Below are 7,623 nucleotides of genomic sequence, written 5' to 3' on the forward strand. Positions count from 1 at the left end.
AGTGCTTTGAGAAGCTCTCCTCATGCTTGTTTGGAAAATTTAGCACAGCAAGAGCATTCAGAAGTAAATCCCCACCCTACAGCCTACATAGAAAGAAGGTGTAAACTGAATCTTATTATTTCTGCTGCTTCTGTTTCCTACCCAATCCAAGGTAACTGAAAAGAATTAATTTAACTCTTACAGAACATCTGTTTATTTCAATCAATTTCAGCAACATTTTGTATGTGATTATTTTAGAATACTCATGTTTAACAATTACTCCATCCATAAAAAAAAGCCTGAATCTACAGCCTCAGTTCAAAGTGCATTAGTCTTATGCACTAAATCTCACTGCCAACCACACCTGGCCTGTTACCCTAGCAAGGCTTGTAGGTGCAATGTGAAATAAGGCCAGTGCATGCCATAAAGAGCTGGTGAGCTATGGCAAAGAAAAAATGATGGGCCCACATTAAAAAGGAAGACTGAAAATAGTCTTAGAGCAGGGCTCCTCAAACTCTACACTATTAACACTTTGGGTCATGATTAACATCTTTCGCTGTGAGCCACTGTCCTATGCATTGTGGGATATTTAATAGCATCCTGGCCTTCACTCACTTGATACCAAATCCCCCAGTTATGACCATCAGAAACATCTCCAGGCACAGCCAAAAGGCCCCTGTCCTGGTTGAGAATCACTGGTTTAAGTAAAATAATTTCCAAATGAAATGATGACAAGTTGGTGTTTTATGAGCACTATCTAACTCTTACAGGGCCTTCAAAAGTAGATACTATTAGTTCATCTTAAAGGGAAATGCAGTTAGTGTGAGATGGAACAAACAATCGTCTAAGGCCCAACGACAGTCCTGGATTCAAAGGCTAAATGGTACTGTTCTAGGCCCTGGACATTGAACACGGACTGAGATAATAATTCTGTCCTCAAGAACTTCCTAGTACTTTGACTCCCAGCTAAGGGGGTGGAAAGAAGACAGAGAGCCTATGGAAGGGCACGGGAGACTCTGCATGCTGCCTTGGAGTTGGGAGGAGATGTGGTCAGAGGAGGGGTAAACTGGAGTTAAGCAGATTAATGGAGGGCAAGACGGGTTTTGGAGGCCAGAGCAGAGAGGAAGTGATTTCGATGAAGAGCAAAAAGGATTTACAAATACCAAGAATGAAAAGAGAAGGTGGCACAGATCAGCAGGACTGGAGAAGAGGATGGGGAAGAATTGACTGGCTTCTCAGTGTGTCTTTGAGCAAAGTGATGAGCTGGAAACAAGTGCAGTTATCTTCTAGGACCCTCGTTATCTGCTGGAAAAAGCTTACCTGTTCTTCCAAGGAAATCCATATCTACACATATGGAACAGCCATGGTGTCTGTTTGATAACAGAATCAGTGCTGTGTTCTTGACTACATTAAAAAACAAAAGCACTGGGATGGGACCATCTCAGCCTGTTAAGCATTAATATTATTTAATTTCATTTGTGTTCTTACCTCCATATAGCTTGGCACTTTTCTCTCCAGAATATTCTTACACACTCATCTAGTAAAAATATACATAATTTCATCAAACTGCTGCTGCTAAGTCGCTTCAGTTGTGTCTGACTCTATGTGACCCCATAGACGGCAGCCCACCAGGCTCCCCCGTCCCTGGGATTCTCCAGGCAAGAACACTGGAGTGGGTTGCCATTTCCTTTTCCCATCAAACTGCAGATGCTGTCTAAACTGTGCTGCTCATATTACTGAGCAAGATGCATGGTGGGGCACAGAGGTCTATTCAGAGCCAGAGGGTATCAGAATTCCAGAAGCTCTGACATCCAGAACTGGTTTGTTGTTGTTCAGTCACTCAGTCGTGTCCGACTTTGCAACCCCATGGACTGTAGCACGGCAGGCTTCCCTGTCCTTCACCACCTCCAGGAGTTTGCTTAAACTCATATCCAGCTAGTTGGTGATGCCATCCAACCATTTCATCCTCCATCATCCCCTTTTCCTCTTGCCTTCAATCTTTCCCAGCATCAGAGTTTTTTCCCGTGAGTTGACTCTTCACATCAGGTGGCCAAAGTATTGGACTTTCAGCTTCAGCATCAATCCTTCCAATGAATATTCAGTGCTGATTTCCTTTAGGTTGACTGGTTTCACCTCCTTGCTGTCTAGTGAACTCCATGAACAGAGCTGGTTTAGGGGAACTGTACTGAGAAGGCAGACCAGTGAAAAAAGGTTTAAGAGCAGACAGGTATTTACAGTGTTCTTCCATTCACGTAAAAGACATTGCAAGTGGACTTTATAAGCATACTTTGTATATTATATTTAATTTCCTTTCCATGACTGTAAAGAAAACATCTGACCGGGCCTCAAGATGTAAGAGAGCCAAACCTTGCCCTTGGTGTATTTTCACTGTCTTCAACCCTTTTTTAAAGCTATGAACTCCATCATTACACCTAGTGGATTTAGGAGACTGGGAGATGTAGCGTGATATTAAAAATGCACTGGCACCATACTCAAGAGATCTGGGTCTCTTGATATTTTCTACATAGCATGATGGCAGAAATCGAAGAAGAGCTAAAGACCCTCTTGATGAAAGTAAAAGAGGAGAGTGAAAACGTTTGTTTAAAACTCAACATTTAGAAAACTAAGATCATGGCATCCAGTCCCATCACTTCATGGCAAATAGATGGGGAAACAATGAAAACAGTGGCAGACTTTATTTTGGGGGGCTCCAAAATCACTGCAGATGGTGACTGCAGCCATGAAATTAAAAGACGCTTGCTCCTTAGAAGGAAAGCTATGACCAACCTAGACAGCATATTAAAAAGTAGAGACATTACTTCACCAGCAAAGGTTCATCTAGTCAAAGCTATGGTTTTTCCAGTAGTCATGTATGGATGTGAGAGTTGGACTATAAAGAAAGCTGAGCGCCGAAGAATTGATGCTTTTGAACTGTGGTGTTGGAGAAGGCTTTTGAGAGTCCCTTGGACTGCAAGGAGATCCAACCAGTCCATCCTAAAGGAAATCAGTCCTGAATATTCACTGGAAGGACTGCTGCTGAAACTGAAACTCCAATACTTTGGCCACCTGATGCAAAGAACTGACTCATTTGAAAAGACCCTGATGCTGGGAAAGATTGAGGGCAGGAGGAGAAGGGGACAACAGAAGATGAGATGGTTGGATGGCATCACTGACTCAATGGACATGAGTTTGGGTAAGCTCCGGGGATTGGTGATGGACAGGGAAGCCTGGTGTGTTGCAGTCCATGGGGTCACAAAGAGTCAGACACAACAGAGCAACTGAACTGAACTGAATTAGCATGACTGACACTGTGTTTCCATAGATAAAGCACGGGAATTGATTGACGTATGTTCTGACAACCTCACCAGCTTGTCATGGGGATAAAAATAATGAAACCATATAAAAGTGCTTTAAAAACTTAGACCTTCTAGAACTTCAAGACCTTCTAGAACTAACACCCCCAAAAGATGTCCTTTTAATTATAGGGGACTGGAATGCAAAAATAGGAAGTCAAGACATACCTGGTTCAGCTCAGTTCAGTTGCTCAGTCATGTCCGAATCTTTGTGACCCCATGTACTTCAGCACGCCAGGCTTCCCTGTCCATCACCAACTCCCAAAGCCTACTCAAACTCATGTCCATCAAGTCATCCAACCATCCATCCAACCATCTCATCCTCTGTCATCCCCTTCTCCTCCTGCTTTCAATCTTTCCCAGCACCAGGGTCTTTTCCAATGAGTCGGCTCTTCGCATCAGGTGGCCAAAGTACTGGAGCTTCACCTTCAGCATCAGTCCTTCCAATGAATATTCAGAACTGATTTCCTTTAGGATTGACAGGTTTGATATCCTTGCAATCCAAGGGACTCTCAAGAGTCTTCTCTAACACCACAGTTCAAAAGCATCAATTCTTCAGCACTCAATTTTTTTTATGGTCCAATTCTCAAATCCATACATGACTACTGGAAAAACCATAGCTTTGACTAGGCAGACCTTTGTTGGTAAGGTTTTTAATATGCTGTCAAGGTTGGTCATAGCTTTTCTTCCAAGGAGAAGTGTCTTTTAATTTCATGGCTGCAGTCACCATCTGCAGTGATTTTGGAGTTCCCCAAAATAAAATATCTCACTGTGTCCATTTTTACCCCATCTATTTGCCATGAAATGATGGGACCAGATACCATGATCTTCATTTTTTAAATGTTGAGTTTTAAGCCAGATTTTTCACTCTCCTCTTTCACCTTCAGCAAGAGGCTCTTCAGTTCCTCTTCACTTCTGCCATAAGGGTGATGTCATTTGCATATAGGAGGTCTTTTATATTTCTGCTGGAAGTCTTGATTCCAGCTTGTGCTTCATCCAGCCCAGCATTTTGCATTATGTACTCTTCATATAAGTTAAATAAGCAGGGTGACAATATACGGCCTTGACGTACTCCTTACCCAATCTGGAACCAGTCCATTGCTCCATGTCAGGTTCTAACTGTTGCTTTTTAACCCTCATACAGATTTATCAGGAGGCCGGTCAGGTGGTCTAGTATTCCCATCTCTTTAAGAATTTTCCACAGTCTGTTGTGATCCACACAGTCAAAAACTTTGGCATAGTCAATAAAACAGAAGTAGATGTTTTTCTGGAACTCTCTTGCTTTCTCTATGATCCAACAGATGTTGGCAATTTGATCTCTGGTTCCTCTGCCTTTTCTAAAACCAGTTTGAACATCTGGAAGTTCACGGTTCACGTACTGTTGAAGCCTGGCTTGGAGAATTTTGAGCATTACTTTACTAGTGTGTGAGATGAGTGCAATTGTGCAGCAGTTTGAGCATTCTTTGGCATTGCTTTTCTTTGGGATTGGAATGAAAACTTATCTTTTCTAGTCCTGTGGCCACTGCTGAGTTTTCCAAATTTGCTGGCATATTGAGTACAGCACTTTCACAGCATCATCTTTTAGGATTTGAAATAGCTCGACTGGAATTCTATCACCTCCACTAGCTTTGTTTGTAGTGATGCTTACTAAGACCCACTTGACATCGCATTCCAGGACCTCTGGCTCTAGGGGAGTGATCACACCACTGTTGTTATCTGGGTCATGAAGATCTTTTTTGTACAGTTCTTCTGTATATTCTTGCCACCTCTTCTTAATGTCTTCTGCTTCTGTTAGGTCCATACTGTTTCTGTCCTTTATTGTGCCCATTTTTGCATGAAATGTTCCCTTGGTATCTCTAATTTTCTTAAAGAGATCTCTAGTCTTTCGCATTCTATCATTTCCCTCTATTTCTTTGCACTGATCACTGAGGAAGGCTTTCTTATCTCTCCTTGCTATTCTTTGGAACTCTGCATTCAGATGGGTATATCTTTCCTTTTCTCCATTGCCTTTTGCTTCTCTTCCTTTCTCAGCTATTTGTAAGGCCTCCTCAGACAATCATTTTGCCTTTTCGCATTTCTTTTTCTTGGGGATGGTCTTGATCACTGCCTCCTATACAGTGTCACAAACCTCCATCCATAGTTCATTAGGCACTTTATCAGATCTAATCCCTTGAATCTTCCACAGTTGAATTTGTCACTTCCACTGTATAATTATAAGGGATTTGATATAGGTCATACCTGAATGGTCTAGTAATTTTCCCTACTGTCTTCAGTTTAAGTCTGAATTTTGCAATAAGGAGTTCATGATTTGAGCCAGGGTCATCTCCCAGTCTTGTTTTTGCTGACTGTGTAGAGCTTCTGCATCTTTGGCTGCAAAGAAAATAATCAATCTGATTTTGGTGTTGACCATCTGGTGATGTCCATGTGTAGAGTCTTTTCTTGTGTTGTTGGAAGAGGGTGTTTGCTATGACTGGTGTGTTCTCTTTGCAAAACTCTTTTAGCCTTTGCCCTGTTTCATTCTGCACTCCAAGGCCAAAGTTGCCTGTTACTCCAGGTATCTCTTGACTTCCTAGTTTTGCATTCCAGTCCCCTATGATGAAAAGGACATCTTTTTTTTGTTGTTTTGTGTGTGTGTGTGTGTTCATTCATCAGTGTATATCTCTCAGTCACCCACTGATGAACTGTGCTCCCCACTCTATTCCGAAACTAGTGGGTGAAGAAACCATATTTGTTATACTCATTCTTAAATTCCCCATGTCTAGCAGAGTTCTTGCCACATAGTAGGCATTCCATAAAAATGGATTAACTGAAATAATTAAGGGACTGAGTGTAGAAATGAATGGATGGTAAAATTTCCACAGATTGTAGGACAGCAACATCAATCCTAAAGGAAATCAACCCTGATATTCATTGGAAGGACTGATACTGAAGCTGAAGCTCCAATGCTTTGGCTACCTGATGCAAAGAGCCTACTCACTGGAAGAGACCCTGATGCTGGGAAAGACTGAGGACAGGAGGAGAAGAGGGTGATAGACAATACGATGGCTGGATGGCATCACCAACTCCATGGACGTGAATCTGAGCAAAATCCAGGGGATAGCAAAGGACGGGGATTTCTGACATGGCGCAGTCACAAAGAGCTGGACACAACCTAGTAACTGAACAACAGCAGCCAGTGTTTTCTCTATTTCTCTGATTATAAAAACAATGCTGCTGCTGCTGCTGCTGCTAAATCACTTCAGTCGTGTCCGACTCTGTGCGACCCCATAGACGGCAGCCCACCAGGTTCCCCCGTCCCTGGGATTCTCCAGGCAAGAACACTGGAGTGGGTTGCCATTTCCTTCTCCAATGCATGAAAGCGAAAAGTGAAAGTGAAGTCTTTCAGTCATGTCCGACTCTTAGAGACCCCATGGACTGCAGCCTACCAGGCTCCTCCGTCCATGGGATTTTCCAGGCAAGAGTACTGGAGTGGGATGCCATAATCCCTCAACTTATTCAGGTCTCTATATATTACCTTTGGAGAAGGTCTTCATTGACTGCCTATGCTAAAATGTAGCCTTTCCCATTATCTGCTCTCCCCTTTGGCCCTGCTTTATTTTTTGTAAAACTTACCTCTATCTGACTTAATTGTGTGTAACTTAATTGTGTGTTTATTTCTTTCTCCCCAGACTAATAAAATGGGTAAGAGGGAAGTGGTGGTGGCAGCAGTATGCTCCAGGAAGAAAGAGTCACTGAAATTGTTCAGAATTGAGTGATATTAAAAATGATTGACTTTCGGTGGTTTGTTTGTTTGTTTTTTAATTCTCTACAGACAGTGCACCCTTTATTACCTGCATTCAGGATGAACGATCCCTCTGCTTCACCCTTAGTGCATCAATGCAAACCCCACTAGAACAGAGATAGCTTTTGGTTTTTTTCATGGCTTTCCCCTACATTAGGTAAATTTAAGGGCAGTATAAGCATTGGAAAATAAATATTGACATTTAAAAATAGCCATTCATAATCCCTTCACCCAAAAGTTAAATGGTTTTTTAAAAACATTTTAACATGTTTTTTTCCACCCTTTTCTGTGTATTTTTTTTTAACACAAATAAGAGCATGAAATGTAACTCCTATGCCTGCAGTTTGTTTTTCCTTAATAGTTTCTAAGTAGTTAAATGAATACAATCTGAAAGCAGACAGCCACAGTTCCAATCCCTGATCTGCCACTTACTGAAATGTGAGCTCTTAAGTCACATACTTAACATCTTTGAGCCTCAGCTTCCTGATTTTAAAAATAGGCTAATCACAT

This window comes from Bubalus bubalis, chromosome 1, assembly GCF_019923935.1.
Source record: "Bubalus bubalis isolate 160015118507 breed Murrah chromosome 1, NDDB_SH_1, whole genome shotgun sequence".
NCBI lineage: Eukaryota > Metazoa > Chordata > Mammalia > Artiodactyla > Bovidae > Bubalus > Bubalus bubalis.